Genomic DNA, 16,193 nt, shown 5'->3' with positions numbered 1-16,193 from the left:
AAGTGAATAAATAGTATGGTAATATATATATATTGTATAAACCCCTGCTCGCTACCGCTTACCAACCCCGATGATTGCTTCGTAATAATTGTTGTTTCTTGGCTGAAAACAGAACAGTTTTTCTACTAAAGTTAAAATTAGTCACTTAACATGCATGTACTAAAAGGAATTCTGTTTGATCACACTTGTGCCTCCATTTCCCGTGTCCAAATATTATTACCTATTAGTATTATAAATATTTAGATCTATTGAGGAACAGAAGGAATTTTTCTAGTAACAAATTTGATGAGTTCTCAAACATAATTTAATATTTCCGCCTACCGAACAGACGGATATATTAAATATTATTCTTGCTTGCATCTCGTTGTGCATGAAGCTAATCGTTAAGTACTAAATCATTTGACAGATCTCTTTAACTGTAATTTATAGCAGTATATTAATGTTATTTACACGAAAATCATAATTGTAAAACGGTAAATAAGATTGGACCGCCTTTCTAAATTACTCAATCTTAAAATGTAGTGCAGAATTACATTATAATAATAATAAAATAAAAAAGCTCTCTTAGTTTTCAGCTCTTGAATTAAAAGCGAAAAAATAGCAGTACAGGAAAATAACTGTTGTATATAAATAAGAGCTAAAATAAAAAAAGCTTTGTAGCAAGATAAGTTAGTTTTTATTTATTTATTTATTTTATTGAAACTATTGATATTTTTATTTATTTTTGATAAATTATTATTATTATTTATATTTGAAAAATTATTGTTAATACTTATTTTTGAAAAATTTTTAATTTCAAAATGAAAATAAATTTATGAGATGATAATTTAGGATTACGCAAAGGAGAAGTTTCTTTTCTAATAATTTGTTTGCGTTTTAAAATTTTGAAGTATTTTTTTTCAGCAATTCATACTTCATGACTTTATCTAGGTTTGCTTGAGCCTACTTTTTCTTTCTTTAAAATTTAAAATGAGTAATGAAGGATAAAGAGAATTTGTGATGAAAATTTTCTTTCGTGGTATGGCGTCCTCTTAAGCTTTTGCCTACTTACTCTTATGAAAATAACTATTCAAATAACTGAAAGAAACATCTTTACAAAATTGTAAAATTTACTTACCTATATTTCTCCGCGGCTGCTGTATGTTACTGCTATAATTTGTGGATATTATATCTCCAGATTAAGTATAATTTAACCATGCAAAATGATTGTGATAGGTGTAAATAGGACTGGATAAATAGACTCAATGTTTTGCCTTTTGCTGCCTTTGCTTCTGCTATGCTCTTGTCTTTTTTGTACATGGCATACATCTCTTTTGCACCAGGCGTTATAATCCTAAAAATAAACTAGAATTTAATATGCTGTAGTTGGTTTACGTCACACTAGAGCTGCGCAATGGGCCATTGGCGACAATCTGGGAAACATCCCTGAGGATGATCCGAAGACATGCCATAATTTTGATCCTCTGAAGAAAGGATGGCTCTTCTGCTCAGGTAGCCCAATGACCTGCGCGTGAAGTCGAGCACTTTGCGATAGAACAGTTTACGAGGTACTGCACGCCCTCGATCCCTTTGCAGACTGATCAAAGTGGTCACGCATCCGCACACTGACCGCAGCCAGTGATGCTTAACTTTGGTGTTCTTCTGGGAACCGTGTCTTGACGATCAGTCCACTGCGGGACCTGGAATTTAATGAAGCAAAATGAGTGAGATAATGCAAAAAGGTTAATATGTTACAATGATCTCTGTTATGCTTTTGTCAATTTACTATGTGAACAATAAAATTTGCAAATACGTATGTATGCCTGTACTTCCATATATGCCTGTACTCCATTTACATGTCTATGGATTTATTCAAAAATACATAAGGCAATTAAATTTTGAAGGTTAGGTAATTTCAAATAGTTTATTTTTTCTTTTGTTAGTTATAAGATTTAAAAAAAATCATATTCGTATTAAAACTGGTAAAAACCAGTTTGAAAGATATTTAAAACTTCTCTAAGCATAAATTACTTTTAAAAAAAGAGATATTTTCTCTGAACTTTAATATGAAAATAAATATGTAGGTGAAACAGAATTTGCAATAAAAAGTTTCTCCTTCGGTATAGCGTCTTTTTAACTCTAAACATACCATTACCGGTCAAATGACCGTTTAAGAACTTTTGCATCTAAAATGCGCTTATCATCTTATCGTTTTTGCACATTTGATTTCATGACTTTTTCTAACAATTATATACAGTTCATATTCTATTATTCTATTTTTTTGTATTTTGTGTGTTTGGGATAATACTTGTCGTATACCTATTTCTACCACAACCGGTCATTTGACCGAGAGAACAATTTATTGCATTATAAGGTAATCGGATCAGAAATTACCATGTAATGCGTGTTCAACGTATTGCATTAGATGAGTTGCACATTTCTGCAAAGACTGTTACGTAGTTACTTCATTCAGAATAACTGTGAATTCGAATTTCAAGAAAGTACCTAAAATTTCAGATTGGCATTTTTGTGTAAGAAAAAGTGACAAAAACTAAATGTCTCAGTAAGTAGCTTATATTTTATTTTGATAGCTTTACTTCATTTCTAACTAACTGTTAGTTTTTACCCGGAAACAATCAAGATAGCACAAGTTCTTAGAAGAAATAATATTAATTATAAGAATTATATTTCCTATATATTCTTATAGTTATAAGAATTATTATAGGAATTATAGAAATAATAATAATTTGAAGAAATACGCTTGAGGAAAATGTACATTGGAAACACCCCGTACATGTAAAAAATACGTTGAGCAACGACTTAAAAATTCTTATTCTTTTTGTTTGTAATACATAAAAATTGACAATATACAATTTTGTTTAATTATAATAAAGGTTTTTTAGTTCATTTCCTTCCTAACATCCACAATTCATACATTCAATCAAGAAACATTTAGTCCGGTCATTTGACCGGCTATGGTAGAAATAGGTATACATTAAGTGTTGGTATGTTAAGTGTTAAGATAACACATTATTGCATTAAAACCTGATCATTAGATGAAAAGTTTTTCAAGATTTTTCTCCTTTTCCGCTCAACGCCTGTAAAGTCCTTATTGATTTTTTTTCTTCTGTTGTTGACCGATGAATGTTAACATTGAGTTAAAATAATAACAGCTATTAAAACCGACAAAATTACGATGCGGGCTTTTCATTTATATCTCTTCCAAACACCGCCAACGAACTTTGATTCAAAAAAAAATATTTCTTACATCCATAAATTTTTTTTACAGTTTTTACAACATAGGATGGGGGGGTAAAAAAAGCCACAGACTCGCATTAAATCTGCTTTTTCCAAAAAGTTAAAACGTTCTCTAATTGCGCAACTTTCTTTCTTTTAAAATCCATGACCATTAAACTCAGGGAAGGCTTTCATTATATTTTGTTTTAATGGAAGGCGACAACAGAAGTTGCTAATGGACTTCTTTATTATTACTTTCTTTTTTCTTCTCTGTTTTGGCAGCAGTCTGTTATGATACGATCTCGACAAAAGAGGTCCAGCTGCAAAAGCGTTTTCTTGTCATCGCGATTATAATTGTCGTCAAATCGTTAACACCTCTCTTTCATCCTGGTTAACTAACGAATGAGTGATTTTCTTGTGCCCCGAGGCTTGAGACTCGTGGTTGGACCCTCTCTTCTGCTGGGACACAATGGGACAGATGCTTCCTCCAAAAGATGGAACACTCATCATCGCTGTTTTGTTCCCACGTTTAATTATATGCGGATAATTTCATACATGCGTAGCTACGTGAGAAACAGATGATCGTCTCTCTGTGAAAAAGAGTCCCTGTGATTATTTGTCCTTTAGTTTAGGATTATACTAACTTTGAAAATCTGTAAATTAATTTCACTACTAAAAGCTACACGCTATACTGCATTAGTCAGGTGGAAAATGCCAAGCAAAAATAGCTTTATTTTATTTTACAATCGTCGTTGAATAGCCGACGCAATTTTTGTGTTTACGACTACTAATGTTCAAGGGCCGGGATAGTCTGGTAGGTAGGGCACCGAGCCCATGTCCAAGAGGTCGTGGAATCGATCCCTGCTGACCGATGACTCCCCGTGTTGTAAATGGTAATTGATGCACGTTAACTCTGTCGAGTCACAAAGTTCTCCATGTTCCATGTGCTCTTGTCCACCTAATGTCAAGTGAATAAATAGTATGGTAATTGAAAGAAACACATTTACAAGACAATGATATTTATGTCCAGTGGTAATGTGCCATTGTCATTTATGTGCTCTATAAGTTGGGATTTGTCTTGAGCTAATTGGAAAGAATGATATGCTTTTGTCCCCTCACTGTTGTCTAAATAAATAGTCTGATGATTGAAAGAAAAACATTGGCTAAATTGCAAAATTTGAATACCGATAGATCTATACATTATTGCTATATGTTTTGCGCGTTGTAACTCTGGATCAACTATAATTTTAATAATTCAAAATGGGCCTGGTTGGTAGGGCACTGGGCCCATGTCCAAGAGATCGTGGAATCGATCCCTGATGGCAGAAGACTCCCCGTGTAGTAAATGGTGACTGATGCACGTTAAATCTGTCGAGTCACAAAGTCCTCAATGTTCCCATAACAAATCCTACTCTGGGGGTATTGATCCAGGAGTTTCCTTGTCTTCTGGTTTGGTCCAAAATTACAATGCTACGGAGTTGAACATTAGTGGTCGTAAACCCAGAAATTGGATCGGCTGATCAATGACGGTTATTGAATGAAAAAAATAAAATAAATACTGAACTACGATGACCGAAATCAAGAGAATGTCGTCTTTCACAGGTGAATGTCAACAGTCACATAGTTGCTTTGGTGAATGTCGGAAATATTTGTTATATCCGATTTGATATTAATTTATTCGTAAGTATATTTAATCGATATTTTAATATCTGCTGACCATAAATAGATTAGGAGAAACATCAGTGTTCGGAGTACTAGTTAAATGCATACTGGGCAGTAGCGCTTGACCTTAAAAAAACATTGATGTATGGTATGCCAGGCCGAGTAGTGACACTTAACTATGGACCTAGTATATATTTCGGACATTTACTATGATTGTCAACATTCACCGGTGGAAGTCAACAACCACTGATTTCGGTCATTCACACAAACACATATATTTACAATAACATATGTTTACAATGACATGTGTTTACAATAACACAGATTTACAATAACATACATTTACAATAAAATGTATATTTTATAACAGTCGTTGAACAGCCGACCGAATTTTCAGGTTGCGTCTACTAATGTTCATCTCCGTAGCCTTGTAATTTTGAACCCAATCCACAAAACAAATCCTGAAAAGTATTAGGAGAAATTTGCCATCGTCCATCGTGGAGGACTTTTTGTTGGAACTAACCCGCATTTGCGTTACACGGAGAGGAAGACCACAAAATTTCCCGTGGTAAGCCTGATGGAGAGGAAACTCTGACCTATGATCCGTGTACCACTGAGGATATTTTACGTCAACACTGTGGTCGGTGCGAACCGGATGCAGAATTCGAATCGATCAGCTATTGCTGGGATTCGAGCCCATTTCACCTCATTGGAAGATAAACGCACAATTCCATGAGCCACCACGGCTCAGTAAACATAATTGAAAAATATTAAGCAAGAAAATAAAATAATTTAAATTAAACATCAAATAATTTTCTGGAAAACATATTCTACTCTCCATATTCTTTTTTACAAATCTAATCTTGATCTGTCTTACATAAATAGTCCAGCAGTGGATTGATCGATCGTAGAGACACCAATGTAAAGCTTCACTGTCTGCGGTCAGTAAACGGGAGGATGACCCTTTTGATCAGCCCGCATAGAGACCGAGGATGTGGGGTATCTCTTTAAACTGTTCTACCGTAAACTGTTCGACTTCGTGCGCAGGTCGTCTGGATGCCAATGCAGGGGAGTCACCTCCTCTGCAGAAAATCAAGATTGCGATTGCTTATCATCCTCAATTTCCAAGACCGCCGCCAATAACTCATTGCGCAGATCTGGTGCGAGGTAAATTAAGAATCTACCTACCTTATATAAACAAACATACACCTAATATCCAATCAGAAACAATTGCATATTGAGGGCAAGAAATTTTTGTAACAATACTTAGAATGGGATACCTGCAAGTGACGCAATGTGGGCATCTCGCTCCTGATTGGTAGCTGAAGCGTGGCTTTTGTTTACGTTAGCAACTGTTCTTTCCATCCTGTTTCGAGTAAGTCAAGCTCTTCAAGTACCAATTCTCTTAGGTGACGCATTTTTTATTCCTTCACGAAGATTTTTTCTTAAGATTTCAATTCTTTTACTATATATTTCTTATAGAAAGACAGGAATGAAGCTATGTAGAACATAAACAAACTAATTATGCATCGAAGTTGCCAGGTACACAAAACAAAATATATCACTATAACAATAAAATACATACATAATAAATCTAAGTTAAATAAAAGACGTAGAGTAGAAAGAATTAGATTTCACCAAATTCCATGTGTGATACGGAGTTGTATTTAAATAACGTCAAGTTAATTTACATTCTAACTCACGTGGAGAAACTTACCTCAACACCATTTTGCTTTTGAACGATCTATGACTGAAATGACTTTGCTATGACTGAAGTCATAGGTCACATGTGTGGGTATTGTCATCATCTTCTTCTTGGAGTGCAAGTACCCAATTACTATGCAATTTATTTTTAAATGTCAGAAATAAATTTTAAAAATAAAGTGAAGGAAATGAAAAACACCTGTTTATTCCAAAGCATAGCCGACGACCGTCCTGTGTAGGGGGCAGGGAACTGTCCTTGCATCAGAAAGGTTCTGGGTTCCTATCCCGGGCAAGGCATCGATGTTCTTTTCCTCTCTGTACTATCTGTCCTTACTGTGGGAGCGACGTTGGCCCACCTAATACGGTGCCCCTGTAAGAGAGGTCAATAAAATTTGCCCTGTATGTGCCTGAATAGACGGATGTTAACACAGGTGGGCATTGGGGGAAAAAAATAAAAATTCCGAAGCATAACGATTTAAACTTTCCCTTCTGAATCACTTTCGTCGTTATCCCTCTTCCAGTGGGCTTTCGAACTTGTGATTTCTGACACGATATTCTTCCTACTCGAACCTTATTACTTCAAACTTGTTGTCTGGTAATAATTCTGACATATTACGAGAATATGACATGTGTTCAAATCACAGTCATGACATAAAAGATTTAAAAATTGTATGTTTATGACGAATTTAAATTACTAGCCATCCGCTATTACGATGATTTAGGGAAATGCTCTTACTGCTGTTCAACTTTTATAACCGTCGTTTAACAATCGTCTCAAATTTTGGGTTTACAACTCCCAATGTTAAACTCCGAAGTCTTATATAAAAGAGAATTATAATTTTGAATCTAATCCACAAGACAAGGGAACTCCTGGATCAAGTATTTGGAGAAATTTAGCTTCGTGGAGGATTTTTTGATTGAACTTATCCACATTTGCGCAACATGAAGGGCAAAACCACGAAAACCTCTCATGTTTAGCCTGATGGCAAGGAGACACTAACATATGATCCGTCTGCCACTGAGGATATTTTAGCGTCAGCATTGTTGTCGGTGCAAGCCGGATGCGGAATTCGTATCAAACAGTCATCGCTGGGATTCTAACCCCATTCTCCTCATCTGAAGGCGATCCCTCTATCCCCTGAGCCATCATCAAAAACATAAAGGAAATAAGGTATCGCACTCAAGAGTGACTCAGCCCAAATTTGAAATCTGTTCTAATTCTGTTCATAAATTTTGAGCTACCCTTCTTCCGTTTTTTACTGAAATAAAGTGCAGTAACCTAATTTTATTATTAAAATCGAATAAAGATTGTAGATTTGCATAAAGCAAAAAAAAAAAAAAAAAATTATTCATTTTATGAAATTTGAAAGGAATAATCCTGAAGAATCTTTCGAGTTTCTCTTCTGCCTTCGAAACTACTGACTTAACAAAGACAAGATTTTTTTTCAAATTTTTTATACCCCGAATTCAACTTTTTCAAAAGTATAATTTTACACATCTAATTTTTTTGTCATTTTATTTTGCTGTACTTTCTTAGAAAATAAAAGGGTTTTAATGTCGTATGCATACATTGCCCATACCGCTCCTCATCGCTTGTCAGCAAAAATAATCAAGTCACACACCCTCTCCCCACCTCAGGTGGTAACATAATATTTGAACTTCAATATATGAAGAAGAAAAAATTATCACAGTAATATAGTATAAAATAACGCTAAAATTAAATGCGTTCAGCATGAAATATATATATATATATATATATATATAATTATTATTATTATTATTATTTGCAGATTGCTATTCTATAACTTTTGTCATCCTAGTGTCTATATTTATTAATGAAGGTTCGGATTACATTCCTTAAAATAATTTTTTTAACTATTCTTTCATAGCTCTGGAATACAGTTTGGAAACAAATAGATAATAATGGTTCTGCCGTAGTTGTAAATTCCGAATTTCCAATGTTGCATAAATACCTAACAACACTTCCTTTAGTGCAATCGAATTATAAGAGACTAGGCTACGTCACTGATGATCCAGTTAATCTAAACTTGAGCAATGCTTTCCACTCAGATGAATTTCATATCGAATCATTTAGTACATTACATCTTCCAGCCATTTTTAACTACGATCGTAACTTGATTGGATATAATAGAGGATCAATCCTGAATCTTAGCTGTCTTGAAAAACGAAATACTACGTATGTTGCTTTTAAAAATGGTTCATGCATAGGATTTGGCACTATGAGGATCGGCAGTCGAGGACATGGAGTGATTGGTCCACTATACTGTGACAACAGTCGTGTTGCCGATGCATTATTGGAAACTCTGATTAAATCTCAACCTTTAACAAAGGGTTTTGCAATGATTACCTTGGAGAGAAATANTATATATATATATACTTATATATATATATATATATATTTGGGATCCAGGAAAAATTCTGATTATATATATATAATCCATCTCTTTATTCTAATAGATATCATAATATTAGGCTTAGCTGTAGTAGAAATTTCACAGCTTTAAGCTTGCGGTATAAAATTTACATAGTACATAATCAAACGAATTGAAAGGAGGCGGTATATTAGAGTTGTAAGCTAGAAATACAAGCACGTAAATGGGGAAACGGTCTTTTTGAAATCACAGATTTGCGTGATTTCTTGTACACGACCGTGCGATAAGTTTCTCCCACAACCATCTGACTGGTAACAGATCGCCTAACCTACTGAATGAAAAATATTTGCGTGCCGCGTAACTCACCAATAACTTTGTTCAAAAGCGAAATTGTTAGCGATAAAAAAACAAACATAGATATCCCCGACCGATGTTTTTTAATGTTTAAATTGACATCGAAATATCGAAATGCGTGTTACCATAACGCAAACAATTTTGTTCCTACTTTTGATCGAATTTAGCGATAGTTTCATCAAATAACAAGTTGTTTATTTATTTATTTTTTGTACTCATTGATGATGAATGGGTTGGTTAACAAAAGTATAACTACAGTTTCTTTAAAATTACACGTTGCATTTACTGTTGAATAATATAATACGTAGTGCGCATTTGCTGCGAGTTTGAAGGCGAACTGATGTTTGAAAACAATAAGTTTCTGTTCTTTTTATTTATTTATTTGAGGTAAATTCTTGAATAAAACTAACCTGTAACACATTATAATTTTATTACTTTGCAAAGAAACTAGAATGATATTTATGTTACGAAAAATAATTATACGTTTTAATTTGGTTAATATACCGTAAGAAATGCGCCAAAAAAGTATTCGTTCAAGTTCCAAAAGATATTAGTGATGCGATATCGTTTTAGAATTTGTCAAGAACTGAAAAATAGAACGCGAAAAAGGAAAACTAAAGCTTAACACTAAAATAAAAAATGGCGATTAAAAGGTAGAGACCATTAAAGAATCCCTCACATGCAGATGACCGAGACACTGAGATGTGTAATTAATTTACGAATTTATTTTTCGATTTTTTTTAAAAATCATAATGTAAAAAATCTGCAACAAATAACATTTGATTAGAATATATCTTAACTAAAGCATGTTTATTATTGCTGAGGTCAGAATATATTATAAGGATAAAATAATATTGACGACTTTAGCATACTGGAATTCAAAGAAAACAGAAATAATAATTTCGAATCATAAAGCCAAAAACTTTTATTTTTATTTTTTTACACCGGCATTGCCATTCTACAAAGCTAAACTTAGTAAAAACAAAGACAATAATCATGAACACTAGAGCTGCTACATAACCACCGAATTCAATGTTGGGTAAATAAATCGCTTTTTATTCACGCCATTCTAATTAATTAATAAAGTGAATAAGAAATCGTTTGCTACAGCTATTATTCCATGTTGGAAGATTTTTGAAGAAAGAAAAAAAGAAAATGGCCTTATCTTTAGGGTTTCTGTCGTTGCTCTATGATAACTGCTTATTGAAGTGAATTGGCAATTATTATTCTTTATGAAAGTGGCGGCATTTAAGGCAAGAGGAGACCACCTATGAGAAACGTGTCGTTTCAAAATCTGAAAATAATAGTTGAATATTCGCCATCTTTATAACAAACATCAGTTCCAGTTTAAAGACAGGAATCTTTTTTGCATTAGATAACTATCATTTTCGAGATTTATATTCTTGTTTTGAGAGATTTAATCGTGACCACTAAAAATAAACTATATTAAGTCTTTTTTTTCTCTTTCTTTCAAACATTTATTTTATTTTCTCTTAAAGTGTTTCTCCTCTCGCGGTCGAAGTCAACCATCAGAAAAGGAAAAATAATTATTATACTTTTAATCATGTCTATTTAGTTTTCTCATATTAATTCTTCATTTAAAATGATCCCACAGTGGACTGATCTTAAAGACGCGGTTCCCAGTAGAACACCGAAGTCAAGCATCACTGTTGCGGACAGTGTGCGGGTGGGTGACCACTTTGATCAGCATGCTTTGGGACCGAGGGTGCGTGGTATTTGTCCTCGTTAAACTGTTCTACCGTAAAGTGCTCGACTTCACGCAGGTCGTTGGGCTACCAAAGCAGGGGAGCCATCCCCTCTACAGAGGAATTGGCCTTTGTGGAGGACTTTTTAATGGAACTAACCTGCATTTGCGTTACGTGGAGAGGAAGACCACCAGAACCTCCCCCGGTTAGCCTGACAATAGGATGATTCTTATCCATCATCCGTCTGCTACTGGGGATATTTTACGCCAGCACTGTGGTCTGGGCAATCCGGGTGCGGAATTCGTATCGACCAACCATGACTGGAATTCGAACCAGGTTCACCTAATTGGAAGGCGAGCGCTCTATCCCCTGAGCCATCGTGGCTCAGCATGATACACTGTAAAATATTGTTAGCTGTTTCCTAAAAGACGGATTACTTAATTAACTTGATGCACTGCCGAATAATGCGATTGTTTTTCAAGAGCCGGGTTATTGAATTAGCTTACGACGCATATATATGTTACCGCTGAGGATTGAGAGCCGTTACTATGCAAATTACCTTGCTAATTTGCTCACTAATTCGACTATTAAAGTGCGTAATCAATAAATTGCGTGATTCTGTCAACTAATTTGTTAATTTTTTGATTAGATTCTTTGTATATTGAAAAATAAATAAATGACGTAAATTTTAATATTCTTAATTGTAATAACATTTTAAATCTTTTGATTCTCTGTTTTAAATATTTTAAGGTGACTGATGATGGATTCTATCAACTAATATCTTGATTGTTAGATTGTAGTTTCTTTTCAATATCGAAAAATAAGTAACGCTATGTTAATAACTATTACTTTAACGAATGCTTAACAGATAATGGGCTGATTATCGATGCAGTTTACAGATAATTTGAGAAATGAAACAGTTTTATGGTAAATTAAGAGTAGTTAATCATATCATTAGCTAAATAGTCTGCAAAGTAACTGATTTCTATACATTAGCAGTGACATGCAGGAGACGCTCAAATAGTTCTTTCAATAGATTCCAACAAAGAAATAAAGACTATATGATTTGGAACAACAACATATGGTTCGCAGTTATAGAACAGTCGATGTCGAAGAGGGGGAAATGTCCGGAAATAGAAATAGAACATTGTTTTTGTTCTTTCATTAATTTTTCCGAATTTCAACTGGGAATTTTTATATATATATTGTCTTTGTGTAGTTTAATAAATAAAATTCAATAAATGAATTCTAATAATTATATTGTTTTTATGAAAAATGTCCATTCTGATTAAAAAGAAAATGTTTAATATCCCGGTCGGAGCCGTGACGGCTCAGGGGACAGAGCGCTTAGCCTTCCAATGAGGCTAACCAGGTTCAAATCCCAGCGGTGGCTGTTCGATAGGAATTCCGCATCCGGCTGGCACCGACCATAGTGCTGACGTGAAATATCCTCAATGGTAGACGGATTATGGGTTGTACCATTGACTTTGATACTGCTCTACACCCGAGATTTCATTTTTGTTCTCACAGCTAAATCGTTATTAAACATTTAAAAAAAAAATTTTTTGTTTTTGAAAAACGAGAGAAATACAAATTCATTTGTACGATACATTATAAATTACATTAGTCCAAATTTTAATGAAATCCATCGAGTGTTAATTTCGATAGATTCCTTCAATTCGGCATTTATTTAACACCAGTTCTAACTTTATACTAAAATCCATTGAATGCCAATCCCCATAGAATCTTTTTATTCAAAATTTATATAGGAAAAATATCATTCCTAATTTTGCGTTATTCCATTGAGTGCCAATTCCCATAGAGTCCTTTAATTCAAAATTTATGTAAGGAAAATATCATTCCTAATTTTGTATTATTCCATTGAGTGCCGATTCCCATAGAATCCTTTAATTCAAAATTTATATAAGGAAAATGTCATTTTTAATTTTGTATTATTCCATTGAATGCCAGTTCCCATAGAATCTCTTTATTCAAAATTTATATAGGAAAAATATCATTCCTAATTTTGCGTTATTCCATTGAGTGCCGATTCCCATAGAATCTCCTAGTTCAAAATTTATATAAGGAAAACATCACTCCTAATGTTGCTGTATTCTATTGAGTGCCGATTCTCATAGAATCCTTTTAATTCGACATTTGCTTAAAGAGGAAAGAAAATATGTTGTTGCGCGACGAGAATATTTACGGAACAAAAGAGGTATGTGTAAGCAGCTCTCGTTTTAATGAAAGGGTCGACAAGTAGAAGCATGTTGTAGCAGCTACAAAACGACGCCTTTTGTATGTTGACTTATGAAAAAAGAAGAATTAAGAGCATATAAAAGTGAAGTGAAATGAAGGCACTCACGACCGATGCCGCCGTATTATTACGGTATGTCAAGAGGTGAGAGCGCCCATTCTAGCGCCTTCAACTACTCATTATTTATTTACCCACCCCATCTTCCCTTTAATAAAGACCCGGCAAACACGATCAGCCACATTGTTCACTCAAGAAGGGTTTCTTTTTTTTTCTCCAACTTTTTTGGTCGAGCTTTTATGTTATTGAGCAACCCCTCTTTTCAACCCCTCGCATTTTTTTGAAAATTTCCAGTAGCGATGACAAATAGAGGATGTATTATTGCCCCCCTTTTTTTTCCTGCAACATTCCCCCCTCTTCCCTGTTTTTGCCAAAAAGGTGTCTAAGGTTTGTTATATGGCAGTCTGTTGAAGATTTGGCTTTTGATGGATGGCTCTTAAAAATAAATCAATTTTTGAATCTGGAAATTATGAAACTAATTTACTATTCTGGGGTTAGTTCCCACCCGATTCAATTGATCAACAATACAGTTGGACTTCTATTTAGCGAACCTCCATTTCTTCGTGAAATAACTTCCAATTAGCGAAGTAAATTTTCAATTTAACGAACTTTTCTTTGAGATCCACTTTCCCTAGTTCCCTAAATATTTCAGAACATTTCAAACTTGTTAACGAACTTTATGGGGTAAATGATCTTGAATTGATTTTCGCAGCCACTTAACTTTCAGTGAAAGCAGTAAAATCCCTTTTCCTTTTTGTTTGCATTTTATACAGGAATCCGTGCCCAAAATTAATTTAAGCGAAAGCATAGCAGAAATGTCTAAAGCATGAAACTATGATGTTACAGTACGTACTATTCGTAACAGTTTTGCTAAAGTCTGCTCCAAGAATTTGGTAAGTGCGGAGGACGAGGATGATATTCCTTTAGAAGAACTTAGAAAATATGGGTACAGCTAAGAGAGAAGACCACGAAATTAGCAATGATGTACTGATTAATGATTTTCTTTTTGCTGATTCTGAACCTAGCAACTGCAGAAACATCAACTGAATCGGATATTTTGGACAGTGTGAAGAATAAAAACAGTACAGTAAAAAATAGTGAGGAAGACGAAAACAGAAATGATGAAGAAACCACCAAACCTTCGTATGATAAAATGTTAAAATCATTTGAAACAATTCGATAGTAGATAATAATTTACAAGATAAAGATGTATCAATTGCTATTTTAATTATGTCTAGTGTTTATGAATTTAAAACCTGTTTTGTATTGTTTAAGTAATTCAAATGGTAATTTCCTATTTAACAAATTTTTCATATAAGGAACTTTTTATCGGGATTCAGCGACTTCGCTAAATAGAGGTCCGACTGTAATGATTGCTTAGAATGTTTTCTATTCCATTCTTAGAATGTGTCTGAACGATAGATGAGTATATCTGACAACAGAATGCATGCTTTATTTCCCCGCTAAAAAGAACTTTTTACAAAGTGACATTTCGCTCATTTTCCAAGTTACAGTCATAAATGTGCACAAAATGTGTTTCGTGCTTAACTTAAAAATATAAGTTACATTTGTATTCTAACCACTGAAAGCTAAATTTATAATCATTCTATCTCCCTGTGGAACATATCAATGATTGAAATTTCTAATTGGACGCTGAAAACCTGTACTGGAAGGCAATACAAGTTTCCGTCCTTTCTTGTCAAATACAAATAGAATTTATCTTCATTCTAAATTTCGGTTACTTTCTGACATAAACTAAGGTAGAGTAAACTAAACAGTAAAGGAACACTTCAGCTTCGCTTGCCTTTTAAAAAATCATATTAGTTCCAAAATTCGTAATTTTAGTTAAATGACAGTGTACTAATTGCAAATCATGTAAAAAACTTTTAGAGAACTTACATAATATTGTTTTAAAGTTTTGGAGGTTCAAATAACTTTTTAATGTTCTTTATGAATTTATAAGCCCTACAATTATTCAAAAGCAACCCTATTCTTGAAATTATAACATATAAATACTTGGAAAATGTTAACTTTTTTTTGTAATCATGAATTGAAAATTAAAGTGTCAACGTATTAACACATACTTTTCATTCACTGGGAAATCTATGCCCAGTAAAGGAACATGCCTATTCCCTCACTGGTTAGAAGTTGTTTTTCGTATTTTTAACATACTTTTGATGCAGAACATCACTAAAGGTACAAGAAAATTAAAGTTCATCTTTTATTTTCATTAACTTAGAAAAAAACCCAGCAAAGGAGCACTTGTTCCTTCTCTGGTTTTTCATAGTTTGGTGATCCAGTGAATAAACACCCCCTTATCTCAGTACTTTATTATGCTATGGTGTTTTAAAAAAAAATAAAACATAACTTCAATAACTATATTTTGAAATTTCTTTTTCACAGTGAGAAAAATAAAACTATTACATGCAATTAATTCCACTTCAAAATGTAAATACAAACACTCACCTTATGATTTTTTTAAGGAAACAAATTGTTGCAGAGATAATAACCAATTCAAAATTTTTTCCAGAGAAGTCTATTTGACCAGGTAATCCAAAACATTGCTAGATGACTTCCTATTGTTTGGCAGTAAGCTATTGTTACCAATCAATCTAAAGAAAAACTTTCAAATTATTATTTTTAATCAATATATATGAAATGTTCCTTCACTGGGTAGTGTTCCTTCACTGGTTGGTTTACCCTATAAAGGGAAAGAAATATGAATCGAAAATTACTTAAAAGGAGAAAATAGTTTTATTTTTGCCTATCATAAGAAGCAACGCGTAAGGATCATCACCTTCGTAAAAACTCTTCTTTGTTCTTTCCAAAAAGGTGTTTAAGGTA

At 33.6% G+C, this 16,193-nt stretch overlaps 1 long non-coding RNA gene across 1 annotated transcript in view; it reads right to left on the bottom strand.

Annotated features, from left to right (window-relative positions):
* Window positions 1–1,123: 1,123 nt before the first annotated feature.
* LOC139425973 (uncharacterized) overlaps window positions 1,124–16,193 on the bottom strand; it is a 35,665-nt gene continuing 20,595 nt past the window's right edge. Inside the window, exons 2-3 of the long non-coding RNA XR_011637179.1 lie at window positions 6,782–6,952; window positions 1,124–1,679 (exon numbers count right to left, since the gene is read on the bottom strand). This is a non-coding gene — a long non-coding RNA (uncharacterized lncRNA). The remainder of the gene's footprint in view (window positions 1,680–6,781; window positions 6,953–16,193) is intronic.

Source organism: Parasteatoda tepidariorum, chromosome 7 (genome assembly GCF_043381705.1).
Source record: "Parasteatoda tepidariorum isolate YZ-2023 chromosome 7, CAS_Ptep_4.0, whole genome shotgun sequence".
Lineage (NCBI taxonomy): Eukaryota > Metazoa > Arthropoda > Arachnida > Araneae > Theridiidae > Parasteatoda > Parasteatoda tepidariorum.
The sequence above is the reverse complement of the archived record's forward strand: the minus strand, read 5'-3'. Positions and strand labels throughout refer to the sequence as shown.